We start from the raw sequence: 17,324 nt of genomic DNA on the forward strand, positions 1-17,324 counted from the left end.
TGGTTTTGGTCTCTCTTGATGGTTATAGTACTTCTTACTTTAGTTGTCCTTTTATTCTCTCTGATCTTTGTCCCTCCTGATTAATGAACTATTTCGGTGTTATGATCTGAATGTTGCAACATCTAATATACAACACCTGTGTGAACTGTATTTTTCATCAGGGGAAGACTTAACGGTAGAATTCATGGGGAGTCAACTGAAATTGGCTGAGTCACTGATTTGCTAACTCAGGGGGAGCTGAGTCGTACAACCATTTTTTGGGTTGTTTTGTCCAGAAAGGCAAAAAGGGGGAGATTGAAAGGAATTTTATTCTTTGATATATTTTTCTTTTTTATCTTTAATATTTTGCCTTTCTAGACATGAGAATAATCTCGAAATTGATGATATGATCTCGTATAAATTCAATATGTGATATAAGACTATATTTGATATGACTCATAATATCTTTAAGATATGATATCATAATATCTTTAAGATATTATCGTTGTTTTAAAAAGAGTTTGTTTCCTAATGAAATTGTGTTTCTATGTTAAATAGGACTCAAAGGAGAAGAAACTACAGAGAGTGACGATAGAGAGCATAACAATTTCGGAGGCAAGCTCGTGCCATTGCTAAAGTGTTGTTGTGAAGCACTGACAACATCTGAAGACAACACCTAATTACTGTTTTAATTAATGTGTTAATTTTTGAAGATTTTTCATTTCTCAGTTGATGCATCATCTGTATATTGGTTATACGGTTTGTTAGAGGTTTAGGATGCAATTGTTTTTTTACTCGCCTTAATTAGGGAGTTGTTTGATTCTTTCACTAGTATTGGTTTTTATAAACTTACAAGTTTTTCTAGTGAATTATTTTGCCATGAGGCACCGCGCAAGTATTTTATACTTGTGCATAATTTATATCTCGTCTCTCGTATTATTGTCATTCCAGTTGTGTGTTAATGTGTGAAACTATAATTTTCGCTGCATGTTATCGTGGGTGTTACAACACATACGCACAACACCTACATTCTGATACACACAACACTCACCCTCATCACATTCACCCTGTGGAAACGGAACTTTCATATACTAAGGTGTCCGCGCAGATGATCGCGATGTGAGAACAAGGGCAAGACTCCCGACCCTTTAAGCCCTATTGTCATGTCCGGGTCTAAGCTAAAAGCTCGAGTTCACTTGAACATATGCTGGTCTGATCAGCTTCCTTGGTGTCGCATGCCCAAGGCCGCTTTATAAAAGAGCGCTTCTCCTTCACACGATATCTGATTTGATAAGTATGAAGAGATTAAATATGAACCAACATCAAAGTAATGGAATGGTTATGAATAAAAGGTTATTGACAACATGTAAAATTACAACATATTAAAAGTGTACATTGGAATCATAGGTACATAAATTTATCCATGCAGGTAAAACATGATATCAATAACATTTGAATTAGAATATTAAAATTGGATCGAAAGCCATCCAAAAGCCGACAAAAAATTTCAATAAAATAATTATCTTTCCTGAAAGTAAAAATAATACAATTAAATTTAAGTTGTAATAAAGAACATTGGTATCGAGATTCATGAGTTCTATGTTCTTTCTAAAAATCTAATAATGCCTATCATATGAAGTAATGTACATGAAATTCCATCTCTCCTACATTTCATCTCATGCATCATATATCAATATGATTTAAAAAAAAATTGGTGTCATTCATATTCAAGTAGAGATGAATCAGCGATCGTTCGTACAAAAAAGGGTGGACATTTTACCTCATTGGTACAACTTTCTACTGGGAAAAAAAAAATAATCTGTCAACCTATTTGAATCAGAAACCGAAGGGGGATTTTCTCCGGCTTCCTCCTTCACCATACCGGTCGTTCCATTTACGTAGCTCGTTCATGCTCGCTGCGTCGTATGCAACCGATGGTCCCACCTGAAAAGGTTACCATACAGAACAATGTCATAAAAGATAGTGAAAACAGAAGATTGATAAGCTAACTACATTGTGGGTAAATTCGAATTTGTATTGGCCCAAAGGGTGAGCAAATATTATGCAAGAGTTTTGACCTTATATGCTCCAGGAAACCATTCGAAGGTAAAAAGTATCGAGGCTCGTTACATCATGTAAAATAGAGAGAGTATGGATTGCTCAAGAATTTCTAGTAATTTACCTTCGCTTTGGAATGAACAAAATCATCCAAATTTAGTGGTCGTAACACGGCGATTTCATCTAATCTGTGACCCTGTAAAAAAACTCGAGTATCAAGCAGCCAAGAATGAAGAAAAATTGATAAAAAGAGAAGTAAAGTCATTTGCTTATCATCAAAACACTTGTTCTGGGACATGGAAGAAACAGGATCAAAGGAAAAGCAGTTCCATTGTTGGATCAAGAACAAAATCAAGTTCTGAAACTCGGTGTCAATAAGGCTTGCAATGAAACGACTGCAAAGTGTGGTTTCTCTGATTCACCGTCAACAACACGTGCTGGAGGGTAACACATTTTGAAGAACTATAGCAACAGGTTTGTTAGCTAGTGATTTCTTTCACAGCTGTGTTTCTCGGAGGCTATTCTAAGGATGTTACAGAAGAGATCGATGGGCTTGCTTCGGCCTGATAACACATTCTCCTGTTTTTCAGATTCTTTGACGATTTGGCTTCATGATATTTCAGTTTAGCCAATCTTTTTACCTTTTTTAATTCTTGGAACCATCCAACATAGGGTTTTTACCAGCCACACCCGCATCCCACCCCCCAAAAAAAATAAAAATAAAAATAAAAAGAACGCCTTCATACATACAGAAAACAAACACACAACAAAGAAGTTAATCATGCGGGACCGGCAAATTTCATCACTAAGATAATAATGACTGGTAGAGTTTACCTTGATTTCTTCTTCTAATAATTCTTGCGCAGGTCTGTATGCTGCAGCAATGCAAAGGTTCTGCAAAGAAAAAAAATTCACAAAATTTCAGCACCATACCTAAATAGGCAAGGCTGGCAGCAGTTCAATTTAGCTCACTCCGAAATTTAACAAATGACCTTTAGATCACTCCCCGAATATCCTTCAGTAGCATTTGCGAGTTGATCGAAAGAAAATCCAGATTCCAAATTTTCTCGAGCTAGAATTATTTTGAGTATTTTCAAACGATTTTCAGCATCTGGTAGATCCACATAAATTCTAAAAGAAGCAAAACATATTCTTTTAGAAGTTGAACTATAAGCATAACCTATTTTTTTGTTATGAGTATCAACTTGAACGACGGTAAAAGTTACCTTCTTGGCAATCGATGAATGACTGCATCATCAAGGTCAAAAGGCCTTTTTGTGGCACCAAGGATAAGGATTCTCTGGCTGTCTTTTGACCTCAGTCCATCCCAAGCAGCCATAAACTAATTTCGCATTCTTCTAGTGGCCTCGTGCTCGAAAGAACCACCACGAGCACCAAGCAAGCTGTCGACCTGCATGCACAGGCATGAGTAAATTTTTATTTTAATATCTAAAAGTTAAAATGCGATTGCCCGCTAATAAATAAGATTTAACAACATCCTAAGAAGATAACAAGGGAGCTTAACACCACACAGCCAGTAAATAAAGGTGAAAATACAAACTGAAAGGCAAGAAGTAGCAATTTAGAACTGCATGGATGTGGCTCAGTTGCATGGTAATCCTCCTCATAATTGGTCTCCTTGTGAACAGAGATGAAACTCTAGAGGTTCCACAAAGTAAACAATAATCAAGATTCTATAAAGCTTCAATGTTGATATTGGAACTGCTGAAAATAGCAGATGAGAAAAATCATAAATCATCTCAACAACATTATATCAAACACAGCCTTTGTGAGTATCCTAACATTCAGAACAATTACACAGCTTTCACTTAATATGTCGAATGATTTGCATTCGAGATGAGCATGTGACAGGGAATGTTAGAGCGTATCAAGAACTAAGCTTCTCTTATTCACAAAACTTGAGTTTTCAGATGAACTTGTGATTAGAATATAGACAAATCACACAATTATTCTTTTATAACATCAAAACCTATAAATTTTGGCAAAGCTGATCTCATATGGATACAAAAACTTCTGTGATTCCTTCTTAAGCATTAGTCACCCTCTCCAAGGAAGGTGACACATCCTTGGGAATTGAATCTTCACCTCATTCATGTATGAAGCCCTACATAGAATACAAATATTTTGTTTCCGATTTAAAAAATAATAATAGAATAAAAAGGTATTATATGAACAAAATAATAGCATACCGAATCATTACTATAATTCATAAGCCATCTGTTACCTGATAATTTGACAAAATCATTTTGAAAAGATAAGCCATCACCAACGTAATAGCCTTAACAACATATTATAATACACTAAACATTTATTTCAAAATTTTCAATTGAGCACTCTGAGCAAAGAGGGATTAGAACTATTCCCCCTTACCACACATAGGCCATCAGTCGGCAGGCATAACATAGCAGGTCTTACCTCATCAACAAAAATTATTGCTGGCGCAAGCTTGCTGGCAAAGGAGAAGAGAGCCCTCGTAAGTTTTTCAGCATCCCCAAACCACTACACGAAAAGAAAGTAACTAATTCGCAAAGTCAGTTGAATTAAACAAAAGAACTTTTCAAAGAACAAAAAAAATTGTATCCGATGGTAATCCAATTTCTGCTGTTACAACATATTTTCGCAAGCTGAAGTGAATTCTGACTTGCAAGTAACTTAATTCATCTTCTTTTTCTGGCTGCCCAGATGTACTGAATCCATGAAACTATGTGCACAAGGGTGGGTGTATCATAAACACATGCTGATAGTTCATGTTACTGAAATCCCAATTTATGATGTTAAACTTAAGGTGTATACTTACCTAATTATGTATAATCTCATGATTTACATGCCTACTTGGTCTGTATTTTATCTATTACTGTTATTAATTCTCAGCATAATAGAAACAAATGTTTGTGTCATAGTCTATTTTGTTTTTTTTTTTCCTTTTTAATTTCATCAATTCAAATTGTAGTTTAATCCCTTGTTAATTTTACAATTGGGGCATAACCCCATATAAATATATAACCCAAATTGCACAATGATCATTCATTACTTTCTAAAATTACGAAATTACCCCTATTTGAATATAAATCAAATTAATGATATAAAAGTTGTGTGCGTCGGCCGCCGGTACACTAGTGTTCTTTAAATTTTAGCAGTAGACAACAAGACCTCCCCTAAAGTTCTCTGACATAAAGTTTGCCAAAAGAGTTAAATTTATTGTAGAGCATTAAAAAAAAAATCAGAATCATATAATCATCAATTGGGAAAAGCTTGACCATCGGTTCTTGAGTAAACAGCATCAAGTATGAGGCACTGTATCTTTTCCCTCTCTACCATGCTTGCTTCCATTCATTAAATTAAGCAAGCTAATTATTATTGACCACAAGAAGATTCCTCAAAATTCACATTGAAATATTAAACAAACAGCCAATATTATATGGTAAGGACTTATGAGCAACCAGCACTGAAAACTTGGTCCACTCATAAGTCAGAATGTGATGTAGATAGAATTACAAATACCCAACACTACTGTTTCTTTTACCTTAGATGTTAGTGTTGAACCGGTGATGCTGATGAAGTTAGCTCCAGCTTCTGTTGCAAGCGCTTTTGCAATAAGAGTTTTCCCCGTTCCAGGAGGCCCAAAAAGTAATATCCCTTTGCAAGGCTGACAAAAGGTATGACCTGCTTATAGGCTGAAAGACCATAAAATGGAAAAATTGTATACTATACATCTCAAGCTGAGTTACCCGTAGCAAATTTCCATGGGAAAAAAGTTCAGGCCTCTGCAACGGGAGGATCACTAGTTCAGTCACTGCCTTTTTCACATCTTCAAGGGCACCAACATCATCAAATTTGACACCGATCTCACCTGGAGGAACTACTGCTGAAACAAAGTTGGTCTCGTACTCATCTTTAGCAAGATTCTACAAGCAGTTTTTCTTGTCAGTCAATGGAAAAATATGTGAACAGAGTGTTCATATTCTGGATAAAAAAAGAGAGAGAGAACCTTCAAATTTTGAGAAGGCTTCTTGGTTGCTACTTCGTGCTCCTTTAACCTCAAAATTGCTAGTTCAAGGCTACACATGACAACCGACAGCCGTCACCTTTAAGAAGATAAAAGATGATTCAGAGATAAAACACATATAAAGATAATTACCTCTCACGAGGCACATGCAACCGATCCCCCTTAACAGAAGGATTAAAAGGCATGAGGAAAGGTAGTGATTTTTAGCCCAGCCAACAACTTTCTCAGCTTCTGTAGCCCATCAACAAAATAATATTATGCATATTTTAAGCACGAGAACGAGGAAAACACACAACAGAATTTTTGGGAAGTTATCACTGTCCACTATAATTAGGAAAGTGTAAGGCAAATTGCATTTATCACCCATGTAAATATCGAAAAATCATAAAAATCATTACATAAAATTAAAGGTTTTTGCAAACCCTGTTTCTGAAAAATCAAGCAGATTTACTCATTCACAGGGGGTTTTATGCTCGATTTAAAAACACGGTTTTAAAATATCATTAATTTCATGTAGGGCGTTGCAGAGGTTCGAAAAAACTTAAATATTAGCATAATCTGAAGTACATTTCAGGGAGTAATGCCATTTGTTGTTTGTGATATTGGTATAAGCATTTGAAACATGATTATTAGCATCAAGGCACATAGATTTGCATCAATGAAAATTATTTTCTTAAGATGGTTACACCATGGAACAAATTTAAGTTGAATGGTTCACTACGCAAAGAACAAGTCACAAGCAATCCAAAATCTCCGGCATAATGTAGAAAATGCTAACAAACTATGGGCAAATAATTGGGGTGAAAGCGTACACTAATTATATTGTTTTGCCCATGATTGTGTCAATGGTTAAAGCTTAAAAAAACAAAAACAAAATGACAAACTTGACAACGAATGCCACATGAAAGCAGTAACCTTTTATTTGCTTCGATGCTGATGGAAGGTCCAATGTACTTCACCCAATCCCCTGGAAAAATATATAGGTGAGATATAAAACCTGAAAATACTTACAAAAAATTAAATAACATAATCAATCATATACAAAAGTGAACAGCATCTATTTTTAAAACCTTCATCTAACTAAAGAGACATGTCGATGTTATGTTTTCGAACATGATCCCTGACACCCTGAGTTTCTAAAACGAAGGATGTCAGACCATCGATTTACCAAACTACATGAGGGGAGGGTGAAATTTAAAGCTTTGATTTGCTAGGTTTGGTGGAAGGGACGAAGACAACAGCTACTTCACTTTGTTCCTACATAACAAGAAAATAGAAGAGAGACAAATATGTGTTTTAAGGTCATTGCCTACAATTCCTAGATGTTAGAGGGATAAAAAATTGAATTTGTGGAGGGGCTGCAATATCTTTACTCTTTCCCTCCCTCTCCATCTTATCATCCTACCAAACAAAAGGGAAAGTGTGTAACCCTTGGCCCTCACATCCTCCAATCCATCCTCCGATATCTCCTTACCATACATAGCATATGTAACTGGCTGCTGATATTTAATACATAAAGCAATACAAGACTATGGAGCCTTACCAAAAATCCAATCAGAACTAGAAATCAATCATACACCCTGTAAAATTAGTTTGCAATAGGCAGCATTACCATTCTTTAATGACCTGGTTAGCTTGATCAGAAGGCTCATCAGCCAACGATTTTGAAGATGCTGAGGAGCTTTCTACTTCTCCAGAAACACTCTGCCATAACAAATACAAATTTGTGAGTATATTTACTGAAAAAATAATGCAATTCCAAGCTCTTAGGAGTATCTCCAGTGCCCTAAAAAAGAAAATATTGATTTGAGAATGATTATCTCAGATAGCATTATGGCCAACAACTTCAAGTGTATTAAGCGATTCTTAGTCAAACAAAACTTGGAGCTATAATATCATAGTTTATGCATATCTGACACTCATGCCACAGAAAAATGTGCTCCGCACACATGCAGAGGTACACTAAGATCAGCTCCTTCAAGAGTGAAACAAAATCACATTAATAATGTACATAACACTTGTTCTCTCTTTTCATTCTCCTCGGATTCAAGACTGTTATTGTTTGAGATTTTACAAAAATGTTACCTTCTTCATCTCATCAAGGTTGTAACGTACAAGCTTTTTCAGAGCTTCAGCTGTAGCTTGTACATCAACTTCATCATCACTATCATCCGTTCTTCCATCACCACCGGCACAATCTTCCTCATTACTGGCCTCATTTTCATCCTCGATTTCAGAGTCTGATATGCATTCTACAACTGATTCTGTGTTGTCCTCATCTGATTCATTTTCAGATGAACAATCTTTGTTGAACAATCTTATCTAATCTTTAATCTTCGTAATTAGTTGAATAGGATCTTTTATCAATCTTTTATCTTCGTTATCTATATTCATTTTGTATTTTGTTTTCCTAGGATTAGATTAGGAGTAGATTATCTTATCTCTTAGTTTATATTATTTAAGTCTTTGTAACCTAATCATTGGAGTGAATAAGAAGAAGAATACGGTGCTTTCAGCCGATTCTCTGTCCATCCCGCTGCGTTAACTTCATGGTATCAGAGCCAGCGGGATATACATGACCAAACAAGGTATGGCAACGCCGAAAATATCTCTTCCTCAAGAACACAACCCCTCGGCAATTGATTTCCCGTCGGTACCCATCACTTGTCATCGTCTGAATGGCAAGAATTATTTACAGTGGTCACAATCTGTCAAGCTTTTCATCTGTGGCCGCGGTAAAGATGGCTTCATGTCCGGGGAAGCGATATGTCCTACTTCTGACGATCCAAAATCCCGGATGTGGAATTCAGAGAATTGTATGGTTATGTCTTGGTTAATAAATTCCATGACAACCGAGATAGGAGAGAACTTTCTCCTATATCGCAGTGCCAAGGAAATCTGGGAAGCCGCAAAGGACACATACTCCAGCAAAGATAACACCTCCGAATTGTTTGCTATCGAATGCCGGTTGCAAGATATCCGCCAAGGAGAGTCCTCCGTCACTGATTTCTTCAATGCACTTACACGTCTATGGCAGCAATTAGATCTCTTTGAAGTACATGACTGGGAGTGTCCAGCAGATGGTGACCGATTTAGGTGTATTGTGGAGCAGCGAAGGATATTCAGATTCCTGTCTGGACTCAATCCATCACTTGACGACGTAAGGGGGAGAATTCTGGGCACTAAACCATTACCAAGCCTTCGAGGTGTATTCTCTGTTGTTCGTCATGAAGAGAGCCGTCGGAAGATTATGTTAACAACGACAGATCTTCCCTCAACTGTCGACGCATCTGCCTTGGCTGCCCAACATCGTCTCCCTTCACCAAGTGATGACTCTAATGGTGGTATGCGTATGATTCCAAATTTACCCGGTATTGGCCAACACAAACAAAGCCGTCTGTGGTGTCCAAAATGTCGCAAATCTTCACATACTATAGATACTTGCTGGAAAATTCATGGGAAACCTGCCGATTGGAAACCAGCAAGAGAACGACGCGCAAACACAGCCACTGTTGATTCTCAAAATTCAGAACAGCCACCCTTCACGAAGGAACAACTCGATGCTCTCCAGAAGTTGTTTGGACAGCCTACTGTCACTGCCACTCCATCTCTCAGCAGCATCGGTAATGTGGCTCACTCAGGTATTGCCTCATTTACATCCTCACAACATGATATGTCATCCTATTGGATAATCGACTCAGGTGCATCCGACCATATAACTGGGTGCCTCAACTACTTTCATAGTTTTCAGCAGTGCAATGCTCCTAACACAGTTCGAATAGCCAATGGTTCTCTATCCACCGTGACTGGTTATGGCTCCATTCAGTTAACTAAGGATATTTGTCTTCATTCAGTCCTGTTTGTGCCAGAACTTGCGTGTAATTTACTATCTGTTAGTAAACTGAATCATGAGCTTGGTTGCCTGACTAAGTTCTTGTGTAATTCGTGTGTTTTCCAGGATGTGGCATCGGGGAAGAAGATTGGCAGTGCTGAACTTTCAGGGGGATTATATATTCTCAAGACAGATGGTGCTTTGGACTTAACTTCTGCCCCAAAATCAGTACCTCACTCTACTTCTGCTTTAAGTTCTAATAAGATCAAGGATATTGTTTTATGACACTATCGTTTAGGTCATCCAAATCCATTGTATCTTCAAAAATTGTTTCCAGACTTATTTGGCAATAAAATTCCATTTAATTGTGATATATGTCAATTTTCTAAACACACACGTACAACTTTCAGATCAATTGTTATAAACCATCTTCGCCATTCTCTCTTATCCACAGTGATATTTGGGGGCCATCTAATACCCCCAACCTTAACGGAACTCGCTGGTTTATCTTGTTTATCGATGACCACACACGGCTATCGTGGTTTTTCCTCATGAAAAATAAATCTGAAAGTACTAAGAACTTTAAACATTTTCACTCAATGATCAAAACCCAATTTTCCTCTCATATTCGTGTGTTACGCACTGATAGGGCTCGTGATTATTTCAATTCTGAGTTGGGAAGTTATCTGCAATCACATGGGATTATTCACCAAAGCTCATGTGTTTATACCCCTCAACAAAACGGAGTCTCTGAACGCAAAAATCGTCATCTCCTTGAGGTTGCTCATGCATTACTCCTTACCTCGAATGTTCCCCAGTCCTATTGGGGTGACGCCATACTAACTGCCACATACCTAATAAACAGAATGCCCTCAAGGATACTGCAATTTAAAACGCCTATCCAAACCCTCCTAGAAACTTATCCTTCACCTCATTTACTACATGACATTCCCCTTAAAGTGTTTGGTTGCTCTTCATTTGTCCAGATACACTCACATCACCGTAACAAACTCGAACCTCGTGCTACCAAGTGCATCTTTCTCGGCTATTCACCATACCAGAAAGGGTACAAATGCTATTCACCCACCACGAAACAATACTACACTTCTATGGATGTCACATTCTTTGAATCTCAGTCATTCTACCCAGGCTCTTCACTTCATGGGGAGTCATCCATTAATGAACCAGACAGTTTGGATTTCACAATCCCATCCATCCCACATATAGAGCATCTTGCATCTATTATTACACCAATGGACTCCTCCCCAGATCATAGAAAACCTAACCTCCATGAGCCAATTCATACATATTCTCGTAGAAAGCATCATCATCAAGAGACTATACAAATGCCCACAGAACTTCAGGCTGCCAATGACATCTCCCCGAGAATAAATCCAGGTACACACTCTCGAGAATTGACTAATACTGATACTCATGTTATTAACAGCAGTGAGCTTGATGATAATCTTGATGAAAGGCCTATTGCACTACGAAAAGCAACCCGATCATGCACACAACACCCTATAGGCAATTTTGTCTCATTTGAACGGTTCTCACCTACATATTGTGCCTTCCTGGCCAATCTAGATCAGGTTCGGATTCCTTCTAATATCGAAGATGCATTAAATGATCCAAACTGGAAAATTGCTGTCTTTGATGAAATAAAGGCGTTAGAAAAGAACAACACGTGGGACATCACTGATCTTCCATCAGGTAAGAAACCGGTCGGGTGCAAGTGGATTTTCACAGTGAAACAGAAGTCAGATGGGAGTATAGAACGATTAAAAGCTAGACTTGTAGCCAAGGGGTATACTCAGTCATACGGCATTGACTACCAAGAAACCTTTACTCCTGTTGCTAGGCTTAACACTATCCGAGTTCTTCTGTCTCTCGCGGCTAACCTCGACTGGCCATTGTATCAACTTGATGTCAAAAATGCATTTCTTAATGGTGATCTTGAGGAGGAAGTCTTCATGAGAATACCTCCTGGCTTTGAATCCCAAATTCCGAGTAACAAGGTGTGCAAGTTGCGAAAGTCCCTGTATGGACTTAAACAATCTCCTAGAGCTTGGTTTTATCGATTCATGAAAGTGTTAAAAAACGATGGCTACTCTCAATGTCAGGCTGATCATACCTTATTCGTGAAACACTCCAGGGAAGGTAAAATTGCTATTCTTATTGTTTATGTGGATGACATTGTACTCACAGGGAATCACAAATAAGAAATTGATCACGTGAAACTTCTCCTCAGTAGGGAATTTGAGATGAAAGACCTTGGACATCTAAAATATTTTCTGGGAATGGAAATAGCCAGATCTACTGGTGGCATATTTATTTCTCAACGCAAATATGTTACTGATCTTTTGCAAGAAACAGGAATGTTAGGGTGTAAGCCGACAGACACGCCAATGGATCGAAATATCAAATTGGGTGAAAAAGGGGACCATCGATTAGTAGACAAGGGAAGATATCAAAGATTAGTGGGAAAACTAATATATCTTTCACATACACGACCAGACATTGGTTTTGTGGTAAGTGTTATCAGTCAATTCATGAACAATCCGACTGAGGAACATATGACTGCTGCATATCGAGTGTTGAGGTACCTCAAAGGATCCATTGGTAAAGGAATCCTATTTAGAAAGACTGCCGATCGAAGAACTAGGGTATACAGTGATGCTGATTGGGCTGGATCCACTACCGACCGACGCTCGACATCAGGGTATTGTACATTTGTGTGGGGAAACCTAGTGACGTGGAGGAGTAAGAAGCAATCTGTCGTTGCCCGGAGTAGTGCAGAAGCAGAATTTTGGGCATTGGCCCATGGGATATGTGAAGGGATGTGGCTCAGACGACTGTTAATAGAGTTAAAGGTGGAAGAAAATCATCCAGTTGAAATGTTGTGTGACAATCAAGCTGCCATTAGCATATCAAAGAATCCAGTACATCATGATAGGACGAAACATGTTGAGGTAGATCGTCACTTCATTAGCGAGAAGATTGAAGATGGGGTTATTACTGTCACCTATGTTCCTTCTCCTCTTCAGCTAGCTGACATACTTACAAAAGCTCTGTTCCGTCCCACATTTGCTGAATTATCTTCCAAGCTGGGAATGATAAATCTATATGACCCACCTTGAGGGGGAGTGTTGAACAATCTTATCTAATCTTTTATCTTCGTAATTAGTTGAATAGGATCTTTTATCAATCTTTTATCTTCGTTATCTATATTCATTTTGTATTTTGTTTTCCTAGGATTAGATTAGGAGTAGATTATCTTATCTCTTAGTTTATATTATTTAAGTCTTTGTAACCTAATCATTGGAGTGAATAAGAAGAAGAATACGGTGCTTTCAGCCGATTCTCTGTCCATCCCGCTGCGTTAACTTCAATCTTCAGTAGAATCCTAAATAATCGCCCACAAAAGAGTATTATCATAATCTGGACCATTTCTCCAACTAATAAAACAAGAGAAACATGAAAATAGAATATCAGAAAGTCAGTATCGCCGAGAATGAAATAAAGCGGGGCTACATCTTGGAATATAATGTATACAGAAACAATTACAGCAGGTAAATCCTCATTTTACTACTAAATTTTGAAGATGTATCATTTATAACGAGTGAAATAAAAATTGGTAAACTCTTGCACAGGGGACGCAGGCCCATCAAATAGGGGGCAAACAACTTCCAAGCTTACAGTTATGGAGCCAAAATGCTGCTATCAAGCACTAATAGTGGAACTTGTAAGTCCCTTGCAAGTGTTCGGACCAATCTTTCCTGGTAAAGCTCTGTACCTTTAGAACAAGGACTCATTCTCAACAAAATAATAACTTCCTAGATTAACAACAATTTCTAATAAAATTGAAGCTGTATCGGTAAAAGATCTACCTACAATGCTCTTAAGCAATATTCTCCCACTCGAAGAACTCAAACGCCCACCGTAGGCAGTGGTAAACTTCTTGTTCTTCAAATGGGACGCTGCACATTCCACCAGAAGGTTTTTAGAGTGTTCACTGCAAGAGGAATCTCTTTTGAGTCCCAACAAGCAATTAACTGTAGCAAGGGAAGATAGCAAAAATCTGGGATAGCACATACTGAATAAAATAAGGAAAAGTATCCCATGAGAGAGAGATTTTTTCCCATGCCACAATCCTTCGCAAAAACTCATTTCTAAATCTTTCTCGCCGGGGTAGAAAAGGGGATTCCTTCTTTTTATTCTCCATATCAATTTTTTCATTTTTCAGCCACTCCATTTGATCTTCCACCCCAAGTCGTGCATGTGCATGCCTTACATTTTCGGACTTGTCTTCCTTATGAACCTTTTTCTCATCACAATCAGCCACATCCTTGGCCTGTACGCGCTTATCCTCACTTGCATTCCTTCCATTGCCTTCAGAACTATAAAATCTTAGTAGAAAGCTTCCCCAATTAGCGTCAAACCTCATATGAACACTTGTGCGCCTTCTCTCATGAACTAGTCCTGATGACCGCCGAATTTGACAGATATCTGTCTGTCAAACTATCTCGAGACGAATGATTCTCTGATCGTGGTGCAGAGCTCAAACATTGGCCACCAGAATAATACCAGCAATTAGTATTAACGAAGTATCTGCCGCGTAGAACTATGCGATTCCATTTTTTATTTCTATACACTATTCTCAATGCATACATCAGAACTTGTTAATTGAAAAGAATAAACCCATAGCACCAGAAAAGTTCATTTAGTTAAGAACATATCGTATTCATCATTTAGCAAAAATTAAGGCATGTAACCAAAGTGACAGCACAGATTTATGTTTCAACTTGTTTCCACGTGTAATAAATTACTGCCGAAAATATTCAAGCAAACTAAAAACTAGAAAAGAATGATTCCCCAATAAAGATTTGAAGTATATTAGTAGCTACCCAAAAGCATCCATTCATGAGAGGAAATCAAACCCCATGTTTGAACCAACCAGCAGTGTTCATCAGAACAAATAAAGAAAGAACAGTGGAAAATGTAGCATTCATACCGTTGCAATTGCATAACAGAAGGAAATGTGAATTGTTTGATTTCGAAATTATAGCAGCATCTGAATTTGCATAATTGTAGAAAATTTGTGAAAGAACGCCATCACATGAGTACAAACATTGAATCACCAGAATTTGAAAACTATGTACTTCCACAAACAAACTTGCGAGCCAGAAGTTCAAGAAACAAAATTTAAACCAATCCAGCTATGACCATGCAAAGACATAATTAAAAAAATCAATAAAGCTACAATCTTTCAAGCTAAACAAGCACAAACTTGCGCAATTCGATTAAATGTCAGCTAAAAAGTGTCATGACTTAAATAAAGAAAAATATTAAATAACATTAAATTGGATAAATAAAAATAAGTCGATAAAGCTACAACCTTTCAAGCTAAATAAGCACAGACTTAGCATAATTCGAATAAATGTCAGCTAAAAAAATATCATGACTGATGATACCAAATTTTCCCTGGGTCCGGTCTGGTGAGCTTGAGCTTCAGATCAACAATGTTTGAACCGGAACGGATGGAACACTACCGGTCCATACAGACTAATGGATATTGGAAGGTGTCGAAAATTTTTCCGACGCGACCACTTTGACCTTTAGATCGGATTTAGGAATAAAGAAAATGGGAAGATGCGATATGTGAAAGTTAATATCTTGATGTCTTTGACCATGAAATAGACATGGGTATTTATAGTGGTTGAGAAGACTTCTTCCCATACCGTGTCGAAGTCTATTTTAGGTAAATTTCCTTATAAAATTAAATTCTTCTCCAATCACTGCAAGTTCGGCCCGGATTTCTTGTCACATCTAATCATACGGCGAGATTCTAGCATATTTAAAGATTATTCACGCTTTTGACATATGACAAAGTTCTTAGGATAGGAACAGGACACTTGGGCCTGAGATTCATGTCACAAGCACATGTGCTTGACAGAACTCTGCTCGGATACCTGTGGTTCGGCTGAGTTCTGTCCAGGGCTCGGCTACCATGGACTCGGCTACCAAGGCTCGGCCGAAGTGGCTCGGCTACCAGGGATCGGCCGAGCACCAGGGCTCGGCCGAGCCCTACCTCGGCTGGTGCTCGGCCACTGGGGCTCGGCCGGCCGAGCTTGGTGCTCAACTGATCGGCCGAGCACGGCCAAGCCCTACCTCGGGCTTGGCCGAGCACCAGGGCTCGGCCACTGGGGCTCGACCGATGTGTTCAAGAAGAACGGCTGAGCTCGTTCAGAGATGGTACCGAATTCGGACGAGTCGTGCTCGACGGGTTACGTTTAATTAAGGTCCTCGGGATGAAATAGGACTCAAGCGCGGTTGAATATTTGGGGCATCAGTAGTAACCCCCTTGTGGTCTAAAAGAAGTATTGAATTTTAGACCAGTGAATTGCTATGATTGAGCTTTAAGCCCTCGAGTTCAACATTGGTTGCGAGAAGATCTAGACCGTTCAAGTTATTTGCAAGATTTTGGTTGGCTACGATCAGACGGTGGTACGGATCCCGAGGCCTTTGAACAGGCATGATCCTAGTCGTCTATTCTTGATTTAATCGGACGGCTCTCCTTCGTCTGACCTTCTTATAAATATGGCCTTCCCTTCATTCTAAAATCTCACAATTCTTTCCATTTCTCTCCCAAGTTACAAAGCGTCTCCCGCCCTTTCGACGTTCTCGGTTCGGCCAACTGTCTTGAGTTCGGTAACCTCTCGCTCCCAACTCTGTTTTTCTTGACCACTTTGGTAAGTTCTTCTTCCTGTGTTAATTGCAATACTTTGGTTAAGACATGGATGAAGCTATATGCACTTCTTCCCCCTCCCCTTCGAAGACTTCGGTGGAGCTTCCCTGGTACGAAATTAAGGTTTCGGTCCTAGGATATGACGATGTCTCTAGGATTAGAGAGTTATCGGGATTATCTTCGGATATTGATATTCAGATCCCTGAGACTACAGTAGGGCTCATCTCCCCCCCGACGGATATTGCACATTTTACTTGGACCAACTGGAGATGGGTCTTCGGTTTCCTATCCCCAGGATAGTTCAGTGCCTTTGTGATCACTATCTTATATGCCCAAGTCAATTAGCTCCCAATTCCTTTAGCACGCTTCTGGCTTTAGGAATATTGCTTAGGTATTTCGATATACCCATCTCTGTAGCCCTCTTAGATCGCTTTGTGAAAATCAAAAGAAAAGAAATGGTCGGTTTTACCTATCACCCCGGCCCGGGTGTGATTTTCTGGGCGGGAACCCTTCATCTCACAAAGTTGGATGAACAGATATTTTTATGTAGAGTCTGAGCCTCTTCCTTGGCACTGCGATATGGTTTGGGCCGAGCACAACGAATCAAATTCCGAAGAGTGGATGAACTCTTCCTTCTTTTGAAGCCACATGGCCTCGGCTTCATGGTCTTTTTTCCGCAG

At 38.6% G+C, this 17,324-nt stretch overlaps 1 pseudogene; it reads right to left on the reverse strand.

Annotated features, from left to right (window-relative positions):
- Positions 1-1,802: 1,802 nt before the first annotated feature.
- Positions 1,803-15,818, reverse strand: LOC142538518 (uncharacterized; annotated as a pseudogene).
- Positions 15,819-17,324: the final 1,506 nt, after the last annotated feature.

The sequence above is a fragment of the Primulina tabacum genome, chromosome 3, assembly GCF_025594145.1.
Source record: "Primulina tabacum isolate GXHZ01 chromosome 3, ASM2559414v2, whole genome shotgun sequence".
NCBI classification, from domain to species: domain Eukaryota; kingdom Viridiplantae; phylum Streptophyta; class Magnoliopsida; order Lamiales; family Gesneriaceae; genus Primulina; species Primulina tabacum.